This window comes from Peromyscus maniculatus, chromosome 14, assembly GCF_049852395.1.
Source record: "Peromyscus maniculatus bairdii isolate BWxNUB_F1_BW_parent chromosome 14, HU_Pman_BW_mat_3.1, whole genome shotgun sequence".
NCBI lineage: Eukaryota > Metazoa > Chordata > Mammalia > Rodentia > Cricetidae > Peromyscus > Peromyscus maniculatus.
In genome coordinates this window covers 56,000,791-56,027,796 of record NC_134865.1, presented here as the reverse complement: position 1 = coordinate 56,027,796, position 27,006 = coordinate 56,000,791, and the positions used below count along the sequence as shown (strand labels likewise).

Sequence of the window (27,006 nt, the reverse complement as noted above, 5' to 3'; positions counted from 1 at the left end):
TGAGCTGGGCAAAGAGGCCAGCTTTATTCCCACCACTGGAGAAACAGACCACATTGTCTACATAGTCAAGCCAACGAGGGCTACATGGGGAGACCCTGTCTCAAAAAAAAGAAAAATATGAAGCTGAAATGAGTTGGACATTGACTCCAATAGAATTAGGTTTTTGTTTTTGTTTTGTTTTTTAACTAAGCAGCAGTAATTTCTGTCAAACAGCTAGCAAAAATTTTTCCACCTATTAACAGAAAATCCCATACTCTGTAACTGAGAAAGCCTAGAACTGTTAAACATATTTTTCAAGCAGGGCACGGTGGTACATGACTGTAATCACTGAAGTTGGGAGGTAGAGGCAGGAAGGAGGATCATTTCAAGGCCAGACTGTTTGAAACCTACCTGGGCAGCATGAGACCCTGTCTCAAAAGTATATTGTTTTATTTTTATTTTCAGTAGGTTGAGTGTAGGTATGTATTTTTTTTTTTTTTTCAGTTTAAGACATTCCCCAAGCTGGCCTGAAACCCAACATCCTTAGCCTTTCAATACTACCACCATGCCTGGCTTCTTTTTAAGTGGTATCTTCTACATTTCTCTTACCCACCAAATCCCACCAGTATGCTGTTATGGTTTTTACATACCTTTTTAATATACAAATAGTTAATAATTTGTGCTCTGTAATAATGTATTCATACTACACTGTTACCTGCATTTCTCCTTCAGTGTCACTGACATCTCTTCATGTCTGTTCCTGTCTTTATAATACAGTTAATTATATAGAATACAGAAATACCAGTTGCCTCAATCCTTTAAAACACTGAAGATTCTTGAACATTTAATTTTACTTTTGTAAATACATTAGGATTTTAAAAATTACATTTATTCATTTGTGTAGGTTTATGTGTGTTTGGGTATATGTGTGTGACATGTATGAAGTCAGAGAAGAAGCCACAAGAGGCACCTCTCTGGGTCTTGTAATTGAGCTTGGGCTGTCAGGTGTAGCAGCAAGCACACCTTTACTGAGCCATTTTGTGAGCCCACAAATAATTCTCCAATACAGATTATCACTGTTTGCATCCAAACTCTAGTACTAAAATCATTCCCTCCAAACTAACATGTATACTTATATTCTATCATCAGTGTACCTAACTTACAAAAAATCAAAACAGAACAACCTATTTCATTTTAGTTCCTCAATCCCTAATGTTGACTATTTTTACCTGTTAATAAGCATTGCTTTGAAATAAAAAAGCATGTACAGCATTCACAGCTGTTTGTTCTTACACTGTTCCTCTGACTTCTTAAATAGTCTCTAAGGGCTGGTGAGACAGATCAGCAGCTAAAGGCCCTTGCCCCCAAGACTGACAGTCTAAATTTCATACCTGAGACCCACAAGGTAGACAGAACTGATGCCCTCAAATTGTCCTTTGGCATCTACACATGTGCCATTGAACACATGCCCCAAAACAAGTAAATAGAAATGTAACTTTAAAAATATCTTTAAAATACTTTGCCAGGCAGTAGTGGCGCACGCCTTTAATCCCAGCACTCAGGAGGCAGAGCCACGCAGATCTCTGAGTTTGAGGCCAACCTGGGCTACAGAGCGAGTTCCAGGAAAGCCAGAGTTATAGAGAGCAACCCTGTCTCAAAAAAAACAAAACAAAATAATAATTAAAAAAATACTCTGTAAAATTTAAGCTTTGGTTTCAGAAAAGTGATCTTATTCACAATTAAGAGTTGTCAGAATGATTCCTATATTAGAAAAAGGTGCTAGAAAAGCTTTTAAAAACTTAGGTAATCATCAGCATATCTTACAAAGGAATGATACAAGTTTATAAGACTATGCATTTAATTTCCATGTGTTGCTTGCTTTTTTCTTTTTTCTTTTTTGTAATTATTACCTTTAAAATTACCACATTAAGTAATGGGTATCAATTATATATCTTCATACATGTGTTATTATATACTATGTTCTCGTTTGTTCCCCTTCCCCATTGAGTTTTTTTAATAATCTGTATTACAAATGTTCTGCATGGAAAGGAGCGGGAAGGTGTGTCTTTAAAACCGAAGGCTACTGTCCTACTTACAGAGGCTCTTGTATTATAATAATACTCTATCTCAGCACTTTCTTAGGAAGGCAGTTGGTATAGTACCTGTTGAATAAATACATTAATTAATGAACAGTAAACAATGCCTGAGGACTCATTGACAAATTAAACAGCTACTACAGATCAGCAACAACAGTCCAGTGCCTACCTTCACAATGGTATAAACTTGGGCCATAGACTCCCTTTTACAACCACTTCTCTCCAAGCAGGATTAGATATAAACAGCATTTTTAAAGTAAAACTATAGTCTTAAGGGTTAAGCTGTATTTTATGGTTTTTAATACTAAAAGTTAATTAACCAGATACATTTTAGTTTCATCAATACAATTATTGCATACATTCCTAATTTTTCTATAAATTACCTCCCTTTTATTTAAAGCTGCTCAAAACTTAACAGGGGTTGGACTTCAAGGTAAAAAAATGTTGGTCAACAGCCAACATTTACGAACAGTCCCCTTCTCCTTTGAGATAATGGCCCCCTCCTTGGGAAGTTCAAAAAACAGACATTCCTGATGCCTTTGACAATATAATGTTGACTTTAAACACTTCATGTTTATAAAATGAAAATACAACCACAGCAAAGTATACCAGATTTTATTTTTAAAGTAAATTCAAATTTAAAAATATACTTTTTCTTCTAAGTTTTAGGGACATTGGAAGTTGGTACATTTTACAGAAAAATAATGCAAGGAAAAGAGCTAGGGAATGATTTATTTTCAGTTCCAGTGATCAGGCCTCACTAAGTAAAGATTTGAACAAAGGTCTGAAATAGGCTGAGGCAGGAAGCCCCTATTCATATAAGAGGGAAGAGCCTTCCAAGCAAAGGAAACAACACACCAGCACTATCAACTCTATGTCCCGAGGAGAATAAACACCGAGTCAGGTAAAAAACTAAGCATTAACTGGGGAGAAAGGGGAGATCAAGAGGATAAGGCTTTGTAGTAGTACACTGTAAAGGTCTGGGCTGCTACTTTAAGTGAGATAGAACTCATTTTGAAAGGTTTCTGACTTAACATAATCACTGTCACCCTGTTAAACCCAGAAGGGACTAGGATGGAAGCAGGAAACTGCTGCAATAACACAAACAAGAGATTGTGCCCTGAAGGAGGTAGGAATGGTCAAAATAGTAGTCAATAAGTTGCTGAGTTCTGGAAATATTTTAAAGATAGCCAAAAGATTTCCTGAGGGCTATATGTTGAATATGAGATGCAGTTATTACTACTGAAATTATTTTAATACTAGTTATAAAAATGGTTTTTGTTGTGGTGGTGGTTCTTTTTTGTTTTGTTGTTATTTGGTTTTTCAAGACATGGTTTCTCTGTGTTGCCCTGGCTGTCCTGGCACTTACTTGCTCTGTAGACCAGGCTGGCCTTGAACTAACTGAAATCAGCCTGCCTCTGCCTCCTGAGTGCTGGAATTAAAGGTGTGTGCCACCACTGCCTGGCTAAAAGTGGTTTTTGATGTGATTTTGTTTTTTATTTTTAGGGTTTGGGGAGGTTGTTTTTTGTTTTTCAAAACTGGGGCTCTTCTATGTTGTTCTGGCTGTCATGAAACTCACTACATAGACCAGATTGGCCTAAATGATCCTGCTGCCTCTGCCTCATAGGACACAGGATTCAAGGTGTGTGCTACCATGCCTGGCCTAAAGTGTTTAACTTTTAGAAGGCTCAAAATATTTTCATTTATTAAATATGAAGCTTTATGTCCCTAAGTAATAAGTATATGTGATATGTGTTCCCAATCTCTATCTACTGTGATGGTGGCCACACAATTTTGTCGAGACTCACTGAAAACAAAAATGTATTAATTTTATTATGTATAATTTATGTGTATTTAATCTAAAAAAGAAAAGACATAAAATATATTTATACTGTTGAAAATATGCATGTACTCTACTTCTCTGTCACCTTTTTCTTTTTCAGCCCATTCTTTTTTTCTTTATTCCTGGGACTACCACAGGTATACAAAATATAACCAATTCTACTTTTAAGCAATCTTCCACTGCATACTTATCCAGACAAAAACAAATGTTACCAGGAAGAGAGTGGCACATTAGCTCTCTTGGGACAGTATAGACCAAATTTCTGAAATGGTTAAGAATGAACTAATAGGCCAGGTGGCGATGGAGCACGCCTTTAATCCCAGCACTCGGGAGGCAGAGCCAGGTGGATCTCTGTGAGTTTGAGGCCAGCCTAGGATACAGAAAGAGATCCAGGACAGGCACCAAAACTACATGGGGAAACCCTGTCTCAAAAAACCAAAAAAAAAAAAAAAAAAAAAAAGAACTAATAGATTCCCCCCCACCAAACCTTCTTAAGTGCCTAGCTCCAACTGTGTTGCAAGCTCCTCTAGGAGCCATTTGTGTTAGTTATGAAAGGGTGAGATTTTAAGAACCTTCACAACCAATCCAGTGGCCCCACAATGAAAGTAAGTGACTACTAATTTAACACGGTCTCCTGTCCTGCTTACAGCCTGCATTTACTAGAGACTGATGACTGCACTACTTTCAGCAAGGAAAAAAAAATCTGTGCTCAAATAATGAAAATGTTGAAACTGTTATAGCAAAACTTTTCACAGATTTGGGGACATAACTCAGACATAGAGCTCTTATCTACTAACACAGTCAAGGCCCTGTCAACAATACACAGAAACACTGGATGGCAAGAAACAGGGAAGAAAATACTAAAATGTTTTGAATCTCCAAAAACTAAACAGAGCCGGGCTGTGGTGGCGCACGCCTTTAATCCCAGCACCCGGGAGGCAGAGTCAGACGGATCTCTGTGAGTTTGAGGCCAGCCTGGTCTACAGAGCAAGATCCAGGACAGGTGCCAAAGCTACAGAGAATCCCTGTCTCGAAAAAACAAACAAGCAAACACTAACAGATCTTTCCCTCAGAAATGTTCACTATCTTCAATGGGAAAAAGGCAGCACTGCCTCTACAGACACATCAGTGACTGCCACAAGCTAAGGTTAGGATACACAGTGCTTCCCAAAGAGGCCGGGGGACTTCTGGGTAGTAGTTATACACTCTGCTCACTTATTTAAAAAAAAAAAAAAATTCACTGAGCTTTGTACAGCTATTATTTTTACAAGCAGTTATCAATTCAGGACAACTACCAAAAGCTAAAGCCTGAAGATTAAACAATATTGTACCAATGTTAATTTCCTGATTGGTATTTTTAAATGATAAAAAAAGAAAAGAAAAAAAAACTGGAGAGATGGCCCAGGGGTTAAGAACACTGGCTGCTCTTCCAGAGGACCTGGGTTCAATTCCCAACACCCACATGGCAGCTCACAATTGTCTGTAACTCCAGTTACAGGGGATCTGAAACCAATGAACATAAAATAAAGTAGAATAAATTTTTTTTTTTTTTTTTTTTTTTTGGTTTTTTCGAGACAGGGTTTCTCTGCGTAGCTTTGCGCCTTTCCTGGAGCTCACTTGGTAGCCCAGGCTGGCCTCGAACTCACAGAGATCCGCCTGGCTCTGACTCCTGAGTGCTGAGTGCTGGGATTAAAGGCGTGCGCCACCACCGCCCGGCAGAATAAAATTTTTTAAAAAATTCCTAATTTCAGGAACTACTCTATAGTTATTTGTGGGTTTAGGAGCATCACAGCTACCACTTACTAGCAAATATGTCAAAAGGAAACTATGGAGAAAAGAACAAAATCAAATGTTAATAAGATCTAGCACACCTGTAGTCCCAGCACAAGGGAGGCAGATGCTAAGGAATCTCAGAATTAGGATGGTTGAGAACTCAGGTACTATTTTGTTGACTTTGGGTAAATCTTAAATTATGTCAAAGTAAAAGTGCAGAACTGTCATGAGTTCTAGGTCAGCCTGTACATATGAGACCCTGTCTCAAAATCTTAAGAAAAGAGAAAGGAAAAACAACAACACTAATAATTCTAAGTAGTATTTTCTCCAAATACTTTTAAAAAGTTGTTTTAAGTACAAAAAGAAGCCAAGCTTGGATACATGCCTATAACCCCAGCACTCTGGAGGCAGAAGGCAGGTGGATCTCTGTTAGTTTCAGGCCAGCCTAGCCTATAGAGTTTCAGGACAGCCAGGGATAACAGAGAAACCCTGTCTCAAATAACAATAATAATAATAATAATTTGAAAAATCCTTGGCCAACTCAAGTCGGTTACTCAACATTAACATATAGAGATGCAATACTACAATAAAAAGAACCACAGAATAAAAATATTTAACCAAAACTATTAATACATGATGGCTAAACACAAGACAATAAAACATTTTTTCCTAGCAGTCTTTGGTATCCTACCAAAAGAAAGGAGTAAGTTAGCTAAGCCGTTAAGAGTGTTTGTTGCTCTTCCAGGGGACCTGGGTTTGATTCTCAGCATCCATATGGTGTTTCACAGAAATTTTTAATTTCAGTTCTAGGGGATCCTTTTCTAGCCTCTGGCCACACCAGGCACAAACGTGGTGCACAAACATACATGGAGGCTAAAACACCCATACACATAAATTTTTAAAAAAAAATTTAAGGAAAATACTTTTGTGACACCTTTCTCATACACACAAATGTAATCCCAAAACGATATGATGTTAACATTTTTATTTATATTGATTTCTCAATCTCTTTTTTCTCTCCTTTTTTTTGGGGGGGGGGGAGTAGTTTTGAGACAGGGTTTCTCTGTATCAGTCCTGGCTGTCCTGGACCAGGGTAGTAGCTTTGAATTCACAGAGATCCGCCTGCCTCTGCCTCCTGAGTGCTGGGATTAAAGGCGTGCGCCACCACTGCCTGGCTTCAATATCCTTTTTAATCTCCTGAATTACTTGATGCACAATTGTTACTGCCTTTACAGATGAAGAAGCTAATTTGGTCAGGGAACACACTAAGTACATGGAGACTCCAAGGCTCCCCACTATCCTGAAATTACCAATTCAAAGGCTGCTTTCACTCTAATACAAGGTCTCAATGCCCTAACATACTAATAAGAAAGAAAGGAATTTAAGCATCAATAGCACTATTGAAGTCTACTCCAAGTACACAAGGAAGAGATGGAAAAGTCTCTGAAACTTCTCACTCTAGTTCTTAAATAACATTTATCAGTATAAACCAATATCATGTTATAGGAATATTTTAGCGAGCATTTTACATACATTTCTGTGAAGTAAATGGTAATAGAACTCTCACTTTACTGATGAAGAAAAAAATCAAGACTTAAAAAAGTTTAATAAGAGCACACTGTCTGCTTGAATCACAAGAACTAAGCAACCGAGTGCCTTTTGAGACCTCTCAATGCTTTTGGAATACCCTTAAAAAAAAAAAAAAAGAAAGAAAAAAATGTCTCAAAAAATTACATTCGTGGTGTGAAGATGCCCCGTGAAGCTGTCCTAACCGTTCCTAGTTCTATATACAGGCTTACAAGCATCAATGATACAGAGACACTCTTACTTGTGCCGGTCTTTAGGTCTAAAATGTACTCAAAAATCAAGAGATTTTTAAACTGAAAGCAACTGAAGGAAAGGGTGCTCACAGACAATACAAAAAAAAAAAAAAAGTTTATACAATACTGCCAGCTACCTGCTACACTTTATTTCAATTCTAAAGCACTGTGATGTAAGAGAAACCCAATCCTTTTCCTTTTGGTCTGCTTTACTCTGCCCTGTAGCAAAAACGGCATCTCCACGTCAATATTAATCTACTATTACATAACTTCAGGATAACCTTCATACTCTATTTCGAAAAGCGTGTTTAAAAATCAATCCTGAAAACAAAAGGATGGTGATCCATTTTAATAAGAAGGCTGGTGCTGCCTGGAATGAATGGAAGACACAGCCTCCTTCCAAACGGAAAGGGGACAAGACGGTAAAACTCATCACCGTCTTCAGCAAGCCGGAAGGGTATTTTAAAAAAAAAAACAACAAACCAAAAAACTAAAAAGTGGACACTCGTGAAATTCAAGGAGGGGTGGGGCCCCTTCTTTTGGCGGCGGCAACCAGACGACCAGAGAGGTAGAAAAATCCGTTCCCGAGAGGTAGAAATTCGTTGGTGGCCAGCACCCCTGGCTACAAGAGTGGGCGCAGGCTGGTTTAAAGGCGCAGCCTTGAGGCCCGGGAGTCCTCGGCCCCGGAAATCTACCGAGGGGTGGGATCGGGAGGCCCGATGATAAGAAAAAGGCCTCCAGGACCCGGTCGGGCTAGAGGCCGACCGATGCTATCCGGGGCTACCACGGGGCCGCGTCAGGGCCGGGGCCATTCCCTCCTCCCAGACGGAAGGTGAAGCCACCGAGAAAGTGGGCGACAAACATGCCCCGAGGCGCGCTCAGGACGCGGGCCCGGCCTCCACGGGCTCCCGGTCCCACTGGGTTGTTGTTTTTTTTTCCTCCGAGGCCTTGGAGGAGCGGAGAAGCCCCAAGCCTCGTGCCCGTCCCCTCCCCCACCCCACCCCCTCACCCCCCACCCCACCCGGCCCTCCGCAGCCACCCTGGCTTTTCCTCCTCCTCCTCCTCCTCCTCCGGCAGCGGAGGCACCCGGTCGACCGGTTTCCTCACGCGTTCGGAAGCGTGGACTCACCCGCCGCTGAGAGAAAAACGGTACTGTCGTCGCGGCCTCTTGGGCGTCAGGCTAGGGGAGGGCTCCTCCACCGGTTCGAGGTTCCTGCGCGCCGCCGGGACGGAGAGACGGGGTCCGAGGCGCCGACTCGCATAGGCCGCACACACAGCCGCGCAGCGCGGGGAGCCTCTGGAGGTCTTCCTCTTGCCCGGCGTGCACTGCGCCAGGGGGCGTGGCCAGGGAGGAGGGGGGGAAACCATAGAGAAGCTTGCGCTAGATAGTCTCCGCGGTGGCCTCTGACTCACGGCGTATAGAAGGGTGACCATAGAGAGCGAGCGGGGGCCTAGTGGGGCCTAGAGAGGCGCAGGCTGCGAATTGCGACCCACCCTGCCATGTTTGATTGGCGCCGACTGAATCTGATGACTGCACGACGCCATCTTGAGGTCAAGGTTCCGGCTGTTTACCCGAGCGGGGTTTGTTAGAGGATTTCTCACTTTTTTTTTTTTTTTTTTTTGGTGATTTCGTTTTTCCAGGAATTAGAACCTCGGTCTCCTGGTTCTTTGAGGTTCGATGAACTGAGACCTGGGCGGGACCGAGAACCTCCATAGAAAGCCCAGATGTCATGTGTCCTTCGAAAACAACCGGTCACATCAAGAAATAACTGGCAACGGCTACGTTGGGGTTTTTTTGTTTTGGTTTGAGTTTTTTTTTTTTTTTTTGGTTTTTTTTTTTTTTTACTTTTTGTGCGAACACGCACTACAGCTTAGGTGAGGTCATAGGACCTAAGAGGTAACTAGATGCTTGCCAGCTTCAAAAGCCCGTAAAAATATTTAATACAACTTTCTGTAGTGGGCGAATGATAAAAAAGAATACTAAACTCATGAAAAAGTGAATACTCACAAATTACTGAGTTATTCAATTTATGGAGTTTATAAGCAGTTGTCTACTGCTTTGTTTCTTGCTCCTCAGAAGGCTTATAATTTGTTCATAAGGTGCCTGGTGGTTTGCCAAGGAGTCAGAAAGTAGAGATGGGGTTTATTCCTGTCCTGGGAGAGCTGGAGCCCCCGAGTAGCAAGTGGCAAACCCTGACCACTTTATCATTCATACTCCCTGTCTGTTGTTTTTCTTAGACAGTCTGCATAGACCAGGCTGGACTCTCTGGTAGACCGCCTGCCCCTTCCCAAGTGTTGGGATTAATTGCATGTGCCACCACACCCAAATTGTCTCATAGTTTTATTCTAGTATATATCACATCTGCCATACTAATGTCTCATTTTATGGTCCACCTGCTCCTTCCACACTAGAATGTAAACATAAAGAGAGCATAGATCTTTTATCTCCTGTAGCTCCAGTGTATGGAATAGTGATTTGGTATTTAGCAAGTACTCAGTATTTGTTGAATAAAAAAATAATTAGCCAAGCAATGTTGGCTCATGCCTTTAGTCCCAGCACTTGGGAGGCAGAGGACTCACAGATCTCTGTGAGTTCAAGGCCATCCTGTTTTACAAAGTGAGTTCCAGGACAGAGAACCTCTGTTTCACAGAGAAACCCTGCCTCGAAAAAAGAAGAAGAAATGATTTTCGGGTGGGTGTGGTGTAGCACATGTATTGAGTTCCAGCACTCTGGGAGGCTGAGGCAGGCCAATTCTCTAAATTCAAAGCTAGCCTGGTTCAAAGCTAGCCTCTTTGGTTCCAGGACTCCCAGGGACGGCTACATAAAGAGACCCTGTCTCAAAAAAAACAAAGCAACATTCGGGCGGTGGCGCATGCCTTTAATCCCAGCACTTCAGAGGCAGAGCAGATCTCTGTGAGTTCAAAGCCAGCAACAGGCACCAAAACTACACAGAGAAACCCTGTCTTGAGGGGGGAAAAAAAAAAGCAACAAAAAGGAAATTGTCATATGATAGGTACCAAGAAAATTCAATGCAAGAACAGTGGAAATAGGAAAGTTTATGACACTATTGCCACCTAGTATTTTTTTTTTTTTTTTTTTTTTTTTGAGACAGGGTTTCTCTGCGTAGCTTTGCGCCTTTCCTGGATCTTACTTTGTAGCCCAGGCTGCCCTCGAACTCACAGAGATCCGCCTGGCTCTGACTCCTGAGTGCTGAGATTGAAGGCGTGCGCCACCACTGCCTGGCACCACCTGTAAATTTTATGTTCACATATATTTCTATTTACTAGGTTCCTTATAAAAAAAAGCAACAAGGTCGGGCCGTGGTGGCGCACGCCTTTAATCCCAGCACTCGGGAGGCAGAGCCAGGCGTATCTCTATGAGTTCGAGGCCAGCCTGGACTACAAAGTGAGATCCAGGAAAGGCGCAAAGCTACACAGAGAAACCCTGTCTCGAAAAACCAAAAAAAAAAAAAAAAAAAAAAAGCAACAATACCAACTTCCCAAGGCTATTACAAGTATTAATTAACTAATGTGAAGGTATTTCCTACAATAAAATGCTCATTAAATGCTATTTATATTTTGTAAATAAATGTTTGTTTTTGTTTTTAAAACCAAGTATAAACACAGAAATCTCTCAAATTACTGTATATCCCTTTTTTGGGGGGGGAGGGTGTTTGTTTGTGTGAGTCAGGGTTTCTCTGTGTTCTGGATGTCCTGGAACTCACTATGTAGAACAGGCTGGCCTTGAACTCACAGATATATGCCTGTCTCTGCCTCCCAAGTGCTGGGTTTAAAGGTGTATATCACCATCAAGCAGCTTACATATCCCTTAAAAAACAAAAGATTTTATTTTATGTGTATGAGTTTGACTACATATATGTCTATGTACAACATCCATTCCTGGTGCCAGCATAGGACAGAAGAGGGCATCATATCCCTTGGAACTGGAGTTATGAGCCATCTTGTGGACTTGAAATTGAACCGGGGTCCTCTGCAAAAACAGCAAGTGCCCTTAATCAAGCCATTTCTCCACGACTTGTGTAATATCACTTGCTTAATAAATTCTTAGGGCACGGTGAGATGGCGCAGCAGATAAAGGTGCCTGCTTTCCATGACAACCTTAGTTCAGTCCCTGAACTCACCTGGTAGAAAAGGAGACCAAATTCCTACAAGGTGAACACTAGGGGATACACTCAAGTACACTCACATGTGCACATATAAACAATAAATACATGTAAATAGTAATAACCGAAAAATAAATATGTGGTAATATTGTGTTCCCCAAAATATTGTGCACCCTAATAAACTTATCTGGGGTCAGAGACAGAACAGCCACTAGATATAGAGGCCAGAAAATGGTGGCACACATGCCTTTAATCCTATCACTTGGGAGGCAGAGATCCATCCGGATCTCCGAGATTAAAGCCACACTGGAAACAGCTAGGTATGGTGACTCACGCCTTTAATCCTAGGAAGTGAGCTTTTAATTCCAGGAAGTGATGGCAGAAAGCAGAAAGGTATTTAAGGCTGGTTAAGCTTTCAGGCTTTTGAGAAGAAGTTCAGCTGAGATCCATTTGGATAAGGACTCAGAGACCTCCAGTCTGAGCTCTAAGGAAACAGGATCAGCTGAGGAATTGGCAAAGTGAGGTGGCTGTGGCTTGTTCTGCTTCTCTGATCTTCCAGCATTCACCCCAATACCAGGCTTCAGGTTTGTTTTTATTAATAAGACCTTTTAAGATTCCTGCTAAGCAAATAAGCTTGGAAGTGGTGCACACCTTGATCCCAGCACTTGGGAGGCAGAGGCAAGTGGATCTCTGAGTTCTAGGCCAGCCTGGTCTGTAGAGCGAATTCCAGGACAGCCAGGGCTACAGAGAAAAGTCCTGTCTTGAAAGTCATAAACATACAAACAGATGGTTGTAGTAGGTGGAGATACGGCTCAGCAGTTAAGAACACTTGCTCTTGCACAGGAACTAGGTTCAGTTCCCAGCACCTACATGCTGGCTCACAATCTTCTGTATCTGCAGTTCCAGAGGATCTAATGCTCCCTTCTGACCTCTGCAAGCAGCATTCAGGCAAAATATTCATACACATAAATCTAAAAAGAAATTTTAAGAAGAGGTCTCTGACAATTGGCTAACTTTAATGTAGACATTTGTTGTTTAAGTTTACCCAGTGTGATGGTTATTACAGAGTAACTAGGATCTAGACTCACCTGGGATCCAAGCTTCAGAGCATGCCTAGGAGGGGTTACCTAGATTGGTAAGGTCTGAGGTGGGAAGGCCCACATATATACGTCAGTGACACACTATCCTATGGGTTCATGTTGTAGAATATTATTTTCAGATGTGTTACCTTTGTTTATGCTGTGGAACATTTGTTTAATGACGCAAAGATGTGGTGCATTCTTTTATGTTGCATTTTTTAACTCGGTGAAACTGTGTTACTTTGCCTGTGTAAAACACCCGATGGTCTAATAAAGAGCTGAACAACCAACAGTGAGGCAGGAGAAAGGATAGATGGGGCTAGAAGGCAGAGAGAATAAATAGGAGAAATCTGGGAGGAAAAAGAAGGAGCAAAAGAGCAAGGAGAGGAGGACACTAGGGACCAGCCACACAGCAAGCCACGGAGTGGAGTGAAAGTAAGATTTACAGAAGAGAAAGGCAAAATCCCAGAGGCAAAAGGTAAATGGGATAATTTAAAGTTAAATAAAGCTGGCAAGAACAAGCCAAGCTAAGGCCTTGTAGAACCCTGAATTTGCAGAAAGATAAAAAGAATGGAGCCATTAGAAAAACAGAAGCCTGGCAGTGGTGGTGCAGGCTGTGGGGCTTGGAATATGGAAATATTGAAAAGGCTGCCCAGAGTTCAGCTAACTACCCAGACCTTAGTGCAAAACTACCAAATTAATTCATTTCTTTGAAAAGGCATGAAGACGCCGGGCGGTGGTGGCGCACGCCTTTAATCCCAGCACTCGGGAGGCAGAGCCAGGCGGATCTCTGTGAGTTCGAGGCCAGCCTGGGCTACCAAGTGAGTTCCAGGAAAAGGCGCAAAGCTACACAGAGAAACCCTGTCTCGAAAAACCAAAAAAAAAAAAAAGAAAAGGCATGAAGAAGGATAAAATGTCCCAGGCTATCCAGAAAGAAGAAATTAACATAGGCTTTATGTAGCTTTGCAGACATTTGTACACTCTATTAATTTTTTGGTTTGTTTTTGTTTTTGTTTTGAATAAAGTCTCACTGTGTAGTCCTGGCTGTCTAGACCTGACTGAATAAACTAGGCTGGCTTTGAACTCACAAAGATCCACCTGCCTGCCTCCTGATTAAAGGTGAGCACCACCACACATAAACCCCGTTTATTGAAAAAGTTCTCCTGCTGAGGGTTTTAGCTCAGTGGGTAGAGTGCTTACCTAGCATGCATGAGGCCTTGGATTTGATCCCAAGCACAACATAAAAACCAGTGTTGGTACTCCCCCTCCATACCCAGCTCTCGGGAAGTAGAGGCAAGAGGATTAATTCAGGGTCATCCTTGCTTAAAGAGTGAATTTGAGGCCAGCTGGGAATATATAAGACTGTCACACACACACACACACACACACACACACACACACACACACACACACACACACACACACAAAGTCAGGATGAGCCACCAATAAGCTTGTTTATCACTTACGGAGGCCAGGCTAAGCTATGCACTCTTAGTATCAGAGAACCTGTCCTAGTCACTTGCTAGGAAGACAGCTTAGTAGATAAATAGCCACATGTAATCTGATCCTGTCCCCATGGGCATTTGACTCATGTGTTCCGCGGCGTATTGGGTGACTCTCCAGGAAAACTGCCGAAACAGGAAAAGTATTATTTAGCTGAATCACCCAGAGGCCAAACATTTAAACTGGAGACAGGAGAGATAATACATTGATAGTGGGAGGTCCCTAGGTCATGGAGGTTGGACTGAAGCTCAGAGGTAGTGTTTGTCCACATGGGTGAGGCCCTAGGATTGATCCCCAGCACCAGACAAAAAAAGTGACCACAAGATCAGTCAACACCCCAACAGACGAGCAGACAGCAGTACTGACTGGACTCAGTGGTACACCGAGCCATCTCTCCAGTCCCACCAAAGTAATATTTAATGGGAAAAAAAAATCACAGTATGTCTTTACAAAATAGATAACAAAGATAATTGTTAGGAACCACATATAAATCATTTCTTTTCTCTACATTTTTGCTTCAAGTTCTATTTCAGGCTCTGTCATCAAGATTCAGACTTCCTATAACTTCCAAACAATTGCTTCCAAACTTCCAAACATGATGAAAATGTCTGTGTAATTGCAGATCCGACTCTCCAGTGTGGAGATTGACATCCCCGCAGCACAAGGGCACTGAGAGCTTACGCACTGGCCGGACGGACGTGGCAGGCGCTGGCCCAGGAAGTTCTCTGTGTGTGTGTGTGTGTGTGTGTGTGTGTATGTGTGTGTGTGTGTGTGTGTGTGTGTGTGTATATGTATGTGACTGTCTGTCTGTCTGTTCACCGCCTGGCTTATGAAACCTAGAGGACTTATCTCACTGCACAGGACTGGCCTGCTGCTTCCACTAACTAGGTCACTGAACAGGTAGAAAGAGCCACCAGTCATAATCCATTCTCCATAGGTTGGAAGGGTAGCAAAGTTAATGGAAAATAAGCAACCAGTTTCTTCTTTTTTTTTTTAATTTTAAGATGTATTGTGTGTGTGTGTGTGTGTGTGTGTGTGTGTGTGTGTGTGTGTGTGTGTGTCTGTGCAGGTACACATGCACAGAGGCCAGAGGCCAGAAGAGAGTCTGGTGTCCTTCTCTGTCACTCCTTGCCCATTCCTTTGTGTTTAAGGCAGTGCCTCTATTTCTTTCTCTCTCTCTCTCTCTCTCTCTCTCTCCCTCCCTCCCTCCCTCCCTCCCTCCCTCCCTCCCTCCCTCCCTCCCTCCCTCCCTCCCTCCCTCCCTCTCTCTCTCTCTCTCTCTCTCTCTCTCTCTCTCTCTCTCTCTCTCTCCCTCTTCCTGGGGCTCAGGCCTTCTTGGCTAGGTTGAGAGCCAGCAAACCCTGACAAACTACCCTTCTCTGCCAGCCTCAAAGCTGGTGTACAGGCATTTGCATAGATAACTAGTTCCTCATGCATGTTCTGAGAGCCAGACTCCAGTCCTCATGATTGCAGAGCAAGAGTTCTTAACTGCTGAACCATTTATACCTCCCATGCGCCATTCCTTTCTAAGATCTTCTAAAGTCACTGAAGAACAAGTAGCAGTATGAGAGAAAGAGGTGGCATCCTGCTCAGTATTATAGTGCACGCCTATAACCCCAGCATTCCAGAAGCAAAGGCAAGTTGAAGCCCAGACAGATCATTTTATAGTGAGTTCCAGGCTACCCATTGCTACATAGGGCATTCCAGGCCAGCCAGTTCTACATAGAAAGTTCCAAGCCATCCATAAATGCATAGTAAGACTCTATCTCAAATAAAAAAATAAACGAAAAGCAGATGGATGTTTCAAAAGGACATTTTCAGTGAAGATTAAGTTAGACCTTGGGTTGAGAGAAAGAAACTCGGACAGCCCTGAAAAATAAAATTACAGAGTATTAAAAAAAAAAATACAGAGGATTGGCAGTGACGCTCAGTGTGGAAGGGGCACAGGAGCCAGGGAAGGCTTCCTAAAGGACATGCTCTCCTGAGCTGTGTCTTAGCCAGAACTGCAGGCAGAGGACAAACAAGGCAGCAGGTACTTACACAGACTCTGGAGATCAAGGCTGGAGTTGCCCACAAGGTCCAATATCTGAGGTCTGCTAACTGAAATCAGGATTCTGAAAAGAGAGTGATGGCATGTTATAGACTGCATATGAAGGAAGTATCACCAACAGGCTCATTTATGAAAGTTTGACCAACCACAGAAGTAGTGTTCAGAAACATACTTTAGAAAGTGACTGGGGGGTGGGGTGGGAGGAGGGAACACAGGGCAATCAGTGGCTGATATGTAAAATTAATTATAAAATAAAAATATTAAAAGAAGAAAGTGATTGGAATCTAGGGGTTCTTATCAATAAACTAATTAATCGACGAGGTCATCACTGAAAGAGCTTTTGACCTAGGCCATGGTGGCATGCACCTTTAATCCACTCCCACCCTCTAGATGGCAGAGGCAGGTGAGTTCCAGGACAGCAGGGCTACACAGAAAAACCTCAAAAAACAAAAAAAAAAAAAGAAAAAGAAAAAAGTAATTGTGGGGACTGGAGAGATGGCTCAGTTGTTGAGAGCAGTGACTGTTCTTCCAGAGGACCCGGGGTTCAATTCCCAGCACCCACGTGGCAGCTCCAACTGTTTGTAACTCCAGTTCCTGGCCTTCTGACACCCTCACAGAGACATGCATGCAAAGTGAAACACCAATGAACACAAAATAAAAAATAAATTATAAAAAAAACAAAAGTTATTGCGATGTAATAAAACCGTTGCAAGTTGGGTCCAGCTGGAGGAAGTGGGTCACTGGAGGCATGATTTGAAGCACACAGCTTGCCTTGGCTCTGCCCTCTCTCTGGCTTCCTGCTTGCCATGAGGGGAGCAGTTCTACTTCACCTCATCATAGACGTATAATTATGGGCCCAGCTGACCACAGACTAAAACCAAAAATCAAAGTAGATCTTTCCTCTCTCTAGTTGCTTCTTCTAGACTGTGTTATCACAACAGCAGCAAAACTAACACAAGTGTCTCCTCTTAACAGCCCTGTCAGACTATTAGCAAAGGCAAACCCAAACTCTCTGAAGAAGAGAAACTAAGTGCTGGAGATGTGGCTCAGTGGTGCAAACACAGCTCTGGAAGAGGACCCGGGTTCAAGTCCCAGCATCTGCGTGGCAGAGCTCTCGACCCCCAGCAACTCTCCCTCCGAGCGATCCAATGCTCTCTTCTGACTTCTGTGGGATATCTACAGTTACACGCTGTGTGCACACTCCTCACAGATGTACCGGCAGACACATAATTTAAAATAAAACAAATATTAGAGAGGAAGAAGAAGGGAAGAAAGCTAAGCGGGACACAGAGGCACACACCTGTAATCCCAGCCCTTGGGACCGAAAGGGAGAAGGACAAGGCTAACCTAGGCTATCAGCTAAATTCAAGGCCAGTCCGGGCTACATGAGATCTTGTCTCAAGAAGGAAGGAAGTGGGGTTGGGGATTTAGCTCAGTGGTAGAGCACTTGCCTAGCAAGCTCAAGGCCCTAGGTTCGGTCCTCAGCCCTGAAATAATTTTTAAAAAAGGAAGGAAGGACAGAAGCAGCTTATTTGCCTAATTTGCTCTTGGAGGTAGTGAAGTCAGGGCTGAGGTAATAGCTCAGAGCTAGAGCTTTTGCTTTATCTGTCTGAGACCCTATATGTAAGCCTCAATAAGGAGAAAAGGCGGGGGGGGGGGGGGGGGGGGGGGGGGGGGGGGGGGGCTAGCCTATGAGCCTAAGTTAGGCCAAGCATTCATAACTAATAACTATCCATGTCATGATTTGGGAGCTGGTTGGTGGCCTAAAAGAAAAAGCCTGGTACAGTCTGACATCATCTAAAATTTAAAATTCTGGGGGCTGGAGAGATGGCTCAGCCGTTAAGAGTACATATTGCCCTTGCAAAGGACCTGAGTTCAGTTCTCAGCATTCCAAATCAGGAGGCTCACAACAGCCTGTTACTCTAGCTCCAGGGCGACCCTACACCTCTGGCCTCCTCCATGGGCATCTACATCTACGTGTGCATAACCCACCACCACATACATGTATTTTTGAAAGTGCAAAAATAAATCTTAAAATTTAAAAGTGCACCAAGGAGTTGGCTCAGCTGTACAACACTTGCTTTGCATGCATGACGACTGGAGTTCGAATCCCCAACAACCACGTAAAGGTCAGATGGGCGTGCCGCCTACCTGTAATCCCAGTGGGAGGCGGAGATAGAATACCTCGCTCAAGATCCCTTGAGGAAGCTGGCTAACTGGACCACCTGAATCAGCTCTGGGTTCAACTGAGGGACTCTGCATCAATGTATAAGGTGAGGAGAGACAGGAATGTAGGGGTGGTTTTCTGGGCTTCACGCCTGAAGCACCACCTCTAGTAGGCAGTGGGGAACTGCTAGGTACCTGCCACCGCCCAGGGCGTGGCCGAGACGGGGAGGACCCCTTAATACCTGAAATGTGTACATGCTTGCTCTCTCTTGGCTACCTCGTGATCCTGGATGCTGGATCTGGTACTGCGGACCAAGTCAGAGTTCTCCAGAGAACTGCATTGGACTGGGCCTTACCTCTCCTGGATCCTGTAACCAACTCCCTTTGCTTGTTGTAAGTTAACTCAAAATAAACCCCTTTTGACTATCAGATAAACTACGTGGAACTGCCTCATTAATTGCCACTTTAGAGAAACACACTCAACTTCATCCTCTGACCTCCACACAGATGGACACATGGGTGCACATGCACATACCCACACTGCACACACATATGAACACACATATACACATGCATGCATGCAACGCACACACACATTTTAAAGTGCCAGCAGTATTAGGAACAAATTGCTATGCATGATGATTATCAGAAATAGAAACATATTCAAATTTAAACTTAACAAATAGTTAAATTCCCAATAAACTCAGATACTAAACTTGTTAGAGACAAAACAAAAAGTATGTTTGAAACCTTTAAAGAAGTAGGTATTTTTGATTTTTTATTTAGATAGGATCTTGCTGTGTAATACAAGGCTTGAACTCACAATCCTCCTGCCTTACAAGAACTGATATTTCAGGCATGCATCATCATGAAACCATAATTTCTTCTTCTTTTTTTGTCTTTCTTTTCTTTTCTTTTTTTTTTTTTGTTTGTTGTTGTGTATGTGTAGTTTTTTGAGACAAAGTTCAGGGTTCTTCTGTGTAGCCCTGGCTGTTCTGGAACTCACTCTGTAGATCAGGCTAGTCTCGAACTTTTAAGAAATTACAGAGATTTCTTTATTTCTGTATGGTGTGGTGGCATGTGCCTTTAATCCCAGGTGGTAGAGGCAGGTAGATTTAAAGTTTAAATCTGAGTTTAAAGCCAGCCTGATTTACAGAGCAAGCTCCAGGGTAGCCAGGGCTACACAGAGAGAAGAAAAGAAAGAAAGAAAGAAAGAAAGAAAGAAAGAAAGAAAGAAAGAAAGAAAGAGAAGAAAGGAAGAAGGAAGGAAGGAAGGAAGGAAGGAAGGAAGGAAGGAAGGAAGGAAGGAAGGAGAAGGAAGGAAGGAAGGAAGGAAAGAAAGAAAGAAAGAAAGAAAGAAAGAAAGAAAGAAAGAAAGAAAGAAAGAAAGAAAGGCAGATCACTTACACAGAAATTACTATTAGGTTAATAATAAAACTCTCAGTAATATAATTTCAAAAATGCCCACTAAGGGCTGGCAAGATGGCTCAGTGGGTAAAGGAGCTTGTCATCAAGACTGATGGACCTGAGTTCAATCGCAGGGACCCACATGGTGGAAAGAGCGCTAATCCCTATAAATTGCTCTCTGACTTACACACACACACACACACACCACACACACACACAGACAAGTGCAGAAAAAGAAAAGAAACCACTAAATGATACCAGTTATTAAACTGTATGATTTGCAAATGAATAGAAAAGGCCATAGGACAAATAAACACTTAAAATAAAAGCAGGATAGGAAAAAAAATATGAGGGGAAAAATTTTACTGTCAAGATCCTGAAACTTTGCATTTTATTTATTACTAGAGTTAATAACTTTAATAACCTATTTTAAAACCCCTATGATTAAGACAGTGTGGTAAGCCTGGCACGGTGGTACACGATTTTAAGCCCAGCATCCAGGAGGCAGAGGCAGGTGGAATGTAGATCTCTGTGAGTTTGAGGCCATGCTGGTCTACAGAGTGAGCTCTAGGACAGCCTAGACTATACAGAGAAACCCTGTCTAAGGAAAGAGAGAGAGAGAGAGAGAGAGAGAGAGAGAGAGAGAGAGAGAGAGAGACGAGAGAGAGAGAGACTATATTTGTTTGGCATGAGGGAGGTTGGTTTGTGTTTTTATTTTCCCATGTCTTTGATTTCTGAATCAGGGTCATGCTGACCCCATGAGTTGGGAAGTGTTTCCTCCTTTTCTGTTGTATGGAGGAATCTGTATATAACTGATCTTCCCCCCTTAAGTATTGGTAGAGTTCACTAGCAAATCCACGTGAGCTTTGAATCATCTTTGTGGGAATATTCTAACTAAAATTCATTTCACTTAGCAGGTAAAAGGTTGTTCAGACTACCTTTTCTTTTTTATTCTGATTGCCTTTTCTATTTGGCAGCTTGTACCCTTAGAGGCATGTGGCCATTTCTTGCCAATAAATGTATTGGATGGTATAACGTTCTTAGTTATTGGAGTTGGAGAGGTGGTCAGCCGGTAAAGTGCTTCCTGCATGAGCATGAAGACTCCTGTTTATATTTATATGATACAATCACAAATAATTTATTTTAACTCTTTTAAAAAATAAATGTCTCTCTAAAGTCATTGATGTATTTACTGTGTTTTCACTTCAAAATTTTTTTCTTCTAGATGTATGCGCATTTTGTCTGCATATAGGCTATCTACCACATGAATTCAGTGTCTACAGAGGTCAGAAGAGGACATCAGGTCCTCTGGAACTGGAGTTACAGACTATTGTGAGCAACCATATGAGTGGTGGGAACTGAACTCAGGTCCTCTGGAAGAGCTCTTAACTGCTGAGCCATCTCTCCAGTCCTGAGTTTTTATACTGTTATAACCTGATATACTTTTTGGTTTCCCCGTGGATATTTTGTTAAAGCTTTATTTATTTATTTTGCAGTCCTGAAGATATCTATCTCAGGGCCTTGCATATGCTAGGTAAGTGTTCTACCACCAAACTATACCCCCAGCTAGTCTGAAGTATTATTTAGAGGTATGTTGTTTAATTTTCAAATACTTCTATATGTTAATGCAGCCATTGGAGATTAGCTTCATGTAGTGTTTACATAGCAAATATTTTTTAACTTTTTACCCTCTTTATATTTCAAGCCAGTATATTGTAGGCAGATACTATTGAACCTTGTTTTTTTTTTTTTTTTCTCGAGACAGGGTTTCTCTGTGTAGCTTTGCGCCTTTCCTGGAGCTCACTTGGTAGCCCAGGCTGGCCTCGAACTCACAGAGATCCGCCTGGCTCTCTGCCTCCCGAGTGCCGGGATTAAAGGCGTACGCCACCACGCCCGGCTTGTTTTTTTCTTAACTACACAACAATTTTGCTATTTGTTCTCTACTTGATCTAGATGTCCTTTGTGCTTTTTCTGACTTATTTTATATTAACTTAGTGTTTGTTGTTGTTACTCCTTTTTGAGAGGAAGGGCTGAGTCTCATTACATCATTCAGGGTCTTAGACTTAAGTGATTCTCCTGCCTCTGCCTTTCTAGTACCTGCATGTATCGGCATACAGAACAAGAGCCAATGTTTTATTTTATTTATTATTCAGTTTTACTGCTATTTTATTTTATTTATTTATTTATTTTTGGTTTTTCGAGACTGGGTTTCTCTGTGTAGTTTTGGTGCCTGCCCTGGACCTGGCTTTGTAGCCCAGGCTGGCCTCGAACTCACAGAGATCCTCCTGGCTCTGCCTCCCGAGTGCTGGGATTAAAGGCATGCGCCACCACCGCCTGGCTTTACTGTTAATATTAATTAGCTTGCTCACTATACATTTTGAGGTTTTGATGTTCACAATAGCATTCTTGTCATAGTATATGTTCAAAATATATAATGCTGTTTCTTTTCATTTTTTTAAACGTGTGTTGGTTTTATGCCTGCTTTGCACCACTTACGTGCTTGGTGCCAAGGAGGATAGAGGAGGGTGTTATATGCCTCTTATTGTCCCCTGCCTTCTACCATGTAAAGACTTAGTAAAGAGGTTCAATCCTGAAAGCAGAAAGCCAGGCCTCCTGGATTCTAAATTTGCCAGGACATAGAATCTGGGAATTTTAGTCCCCCAAAATGTATGAAGAAAATTAATGTTCTTTATAAATTAGCTACAGATCCCCCACACCCCAGTATTGGAACTGACGTTACAGATGTTTGTGAACTGCTGTGTGGGTGCTAGGAATCTAACCCGGATCTCCTGGAAAGTGCAGTCAATGCTGATAAGCGCTGAGCCAGTTTCCAGCCCCTATAAAGTCATTTTAAATGAGTTTTAACTTTATGTGTTTCCATTGTTTGTCCTGTTATTTTCATTTTGTATATGTTCTGTGATACGCTTTTTTTTTTTTTGGTTTTTCGAGACAGGGTTTCTCTGTGTACCTTTGTGCCTTTCCTGGATCTTGCTCTATAGACCAGGCGGGCCTCAAACTCATAGAGATCCACCTGCCTCTGCCTCCCAAGTGCTGGGATTAAAGGCGAGCGCCACCACCGCCCAGTTTGATACACTATTTTTTATACTTATATTTATTTACTTTGTGCACACGTGTGTATGAGGCTAGGGTGTGCAGATGTTGAGGTCAGAAGACAACCTGGGAGAGTCAATTTACTCCTTCCACCATGTGGGTCCTGGGGATTGAAATCTTAGGAGTGAAGGTAAAGAGCCTTTACATGCTGAGCCATCTTGCCCGCCCTATTTTTGTTTAAACAGTTAAGTACTGTTTAAAGAGGCTGTCTCAGCCATTCCTGTTGCTATAACAAATTAGCTGTGGTGCTTCTCTACCAAGTACAAGGCTCTAGGTTTAGTCTCCAATACTGGGGGGTGATTGGGCAGGGGATCTGTGACTCATTTATAAAGAACATTAATTTGCTTCTTACATTTTGGGGGACTAGAATTCCCAGATTCTATGTCCTGGCAAATTTAGAATCCAGGAGGCCTGGCTTTCTGCTTTCAGAACCTCTTTACTAAGTCTTTACATGGTGGGAGGGAAGGGGCAAAAAGGGGCATAATCAATTGCCTCCAGCCAGTGTGTGTGTGTGTTTGTCTCGGGGTGGTTTTTGAGACAGCGTTTCTCTGTGTAGCTCTGGCTGTCCTAGAACTTGCTCTGCAGATCAGGCCGGCCTCAAACTCACAGAGATCAGCCTGCCTCTGCCACCTGAGTGCTGGGATTAAAGGTTTTGCACCATCACTACCTTGGCAACAAATTTTTGTTATTCCCTCCCTTCCCCCCCCCCCCCCCCGCCCCCCACTCCCGGAGTTGAGGACCGAACCCAGGGCACTTGCTAGGCAAGCACTCTGCCACTGAGCTAAATCCCCAACCCTAGAATTTTTGAATAATGCCCAAATTCCTGTGTTGAATACAGCTTTGTCCATCTCTCTTCTCCTTAGACTTGCTATGTAGCTGAAGGTGGCTTTGAACTCTTTTACTGGAATTACAGGCATGTGCTACCATGCCTGATTCTATATTTTTGGTTTATTCTTTCATTCATGGAATTGTCCATATGGAGTTTTCTAGTACCTTTCACAAAGAATGTATTTTAGTTTGATCTAACTTAAATTAATTTGTATCTATTTCCTAGTCTATAAATTATACTTTTGATTTTATATCTAAGAACCCAATTGGGCTTGGTGATGAAGGCATACAGTTACAGCTTTTGGGGAAGCTGAGGCAGGAAGAACGGAAGTTTAATACCACCTGGGCAATTTAGCAAGACCTTTTCTCAAAAAAAAAAAAAAAAAAAAAAAAGAAAAAGAAAGAAAGAAAGAAAGACAGGTCTGTGATGTAGCTCCGGAGTAGAGAACTTCTCTAGTTATACATTTATACATAAGGCCCTGGGTTCAGCCTCCAGGAGAGCAAGAATAAGTACAGCTTAGGTTCAGAGTAAGTGGATCTATGTTAGCTCTTTGATCCACTTGGACTTGAGTTTTGTGCACGGTGACAGATATGGATCTATTTGCAGTCTTCTACATGCTGACATCCAGTTATGCCAGCACCATTTGTTGAAGATGCTTTCTTTTTTCCATGGTACAGTTTTGGCTTCTTTGTCGAAAATCATATGTTCATAGGTGTGCGGATTAATGTCGGGGTCTTCAGTTCAGTTCCATTGGTCCACATGTCGGTTTTTATGCCAGTATCAAGCTGTTTTTATTACTGTAGCTCTATAGTAGTGCTTGAAGTCAGGGATCGTGATGCCTCCAGAGGTTGTTTTATTGTACAAGATTTCTTTTGGCTATCCTGGATTTTTTGTTTTTACATATGAAATTGAGTATTGTTCTTTCCAGGTCTGTGAAGAATTGTGTGGGAAAGCACAGGGACAAATAGCCAAACTAGTGGAAGTGCCTGAACCGAGAACCAATGGTGGAGGAGCCCCCATGGAACTGGACCAGGCCCTCTGGATAAGTGAGACAGTTGATTAGCTTGAACTGTTTACGAGGCCCCCAGGCAGTGGAGCCAGGACCTGTCCTTGGTGCATGGGCTGACTTTTTGGAGCCTGGGGCCTAGGATGAGACACTTTGCTCAGCCTTGGTGAAGGGAGGAGGGGACTGGACCTGCCTTGGCTGAGTCTGCCAGGCTGGGCTTACTCCCCAGGGGATACCTTGCCTTGGAGGAGGTGGGAGTGGGGGGTGGATTGGCGGAGAAGGCTGGGGGGTGGAGTAGGAGGAGGGAGCAGGGGGAATCCGTGGCTGATATGTGTAAGTTAATAAGTTAATAAGTAAGTTAATTATAAAATAAAAATACTATAAAAAAAAAAAGTACAGCTTAGGCTCTACAGCAAGATGGTCCAGATGATAGAGGCAGTTGGTGTGCAAGCACAGCGATCCGAGTTCAAGCCCCCCCTAACCTCCATGTGTGCAATGTGGCACGTCTACTGCCCCTCGATCACCTATATACAATAAAAGTAAATAATTTTTAAAGTATTAAAATAAAATTTTATTTTTATATTTAAATAAATATATTTAATATAAAATATTAAAAATAAAAATTTAAAAGTATTCTAATTTTTAAAAAAAGGAACAGAACTCTGCTCAGCCTAGGTCATTGGATTTTTCTCATGTGTTTTATGTTTTACGGTTTTTATTTAGTCATTGACTTGATGTGTCTGTGCATATGCTCACATGAGTTTGTGTGCACATGCATGCAGAAGTCCAGAGAGGCCAGAAGAGGGCGTTGGGTTTCCTGGAACTGGAGTTCCAGACAATTGTGAGCCACCATGTGGGTGCTGGGAACCAGACCTGCATCCTCTGCAAAGGCAGTATATGTGCTCTTAACAGCTGAGCTATTTCTCCAGGGCGTGAGCTATGTTTACGTTTACAATCCATTCTGAATTAATTATCAGATTGAGGTTTGCCCGCCCCCTTCTTCACTTCACTGCCAACCCTTTCTCTAGGAGAGAGGACATACTATTCTCTTTATTAAATTACTTTTAAATTTAATTTTAGGCTGGAGAGATGGATCAAAGGTTAGAAGCACTTGTTTCTCTTGCAGAGGACCTGGTTCGGTTTCCACATGGTGGTTCCTAACCACCCCGAAGTCCAATTCTGATCTCAATGGGCACCAGACATGCATGTGATACACATAAGTACATACATACGCCAGGGCACTTACACATAAAATAAAAATAAATAAAAATTTTAAAATATTTATTTTAGGACGGGTGGCGGCGGCGGCGGCGGCGCACACCTTTCCCAGCACTCGGGAGGCAGAGCTAGGCGGATCTCTGTGAGTTCAAGGCCAGCCTGGGCTACAGAGTGAGTTCCAGGAAAGGCTCAAAGTTATACAGAGAAACCCTGTCTTGAAAACCAAAAAAAAAAAAAAAAAAAAAGGAATTTATTTTAATTGTATGCACACGTTGTGTGTCTGAGTATGGGTATGTGCATGTGAGTGCAGTTGCCTGTGGAGACCAGAGGAGAGAATCATCTCCCTAGAATCTGAAGTCGATGCCATGTGTCTTTCCTGGATCACTCTCTACTTTGTTCTATTTTATTTATTTATTTATTTATTTATTTATTTATTTATTTATTTATTTATTTAATTTTATTTTGTTTTGAGCCTCTCCATTATGGCTGCCTTGGGTGCCTCAAACTCACAGATTCACCTGCCTCTGCCTCCTGAATATCGTTTTTATTTTAATTTTTGTTTTTTTTGAGGCAGGGTTTCTCTGTGTACTTCTAGAATTCACTCTGTAGACCAGATCTCAAACTCAGAGATCCGCCTCCCCCAAGTGCTGGGATTAAAGGTGTACGCCACCACTGCCCAGCTTGCCCTGGTTTTTGTGTGGGTTCCGGAGCCCAAACTCAGGTACTCATGCTTGTACAGCAAGTATTTGACCAACTGTGTCGTTTTTCCAGCCCCCTAACTCACCAACTAATCTACGAGTGGATTAATCATCCTTTAAGATTCCATCTGGACTTATCTATTTAATACTTTAGGCTGGGCGGTGGTGGCGCAAACCTTTAATCCCAGCACTCGGGAGGCAGAGCCAGGGGGATCTCTGTGAGTTCGAGGCCAGCCTGATCTACAGAGTGAGATTCAGGACAGGCACCAAAACTACACAGAGAAACCCTATCTCGAAAAACAAA

The 27,006-nt window shown here is 42.4% G+C and overlaps 1 protein-coding gene across 9 annotated transcripts in view; it reads right to left on the bottom strand.

Annotated features, from left to right (window-relative positions):
• The window catches only part of Rbm25 (RNA binding motif protein 25), a 108,561-nt gene that overhangs the window by 37,383 nt on the left and 44,172 nt on the right, over positions 1–27,006 (bottom strand). For 3 of the 9 annotated variants that reach the window (XM_076551006.1, XM_076551009.1, XM_042260873.2), the window contains 2 exons: positions 16,258–16,331; positions 2,076–2,141 (listed from right to left, as the gene is read on the bottom strand). The gene's annotated coding sequence lies outside the window, so the exon portion shown is untranslated. Of the gene's footprint in view, positions 1–2,075; positions 2,142–7,224; positions 8,494–8,640; positions 8,838–16,257; positions 16,332–27,006 lie in introns of those variants that run through there. The other 6 variants (XM_076551010.1, XM_076551008.1, XM_042260872.2 and 3 more) reach the window with 6 other exon arrangements.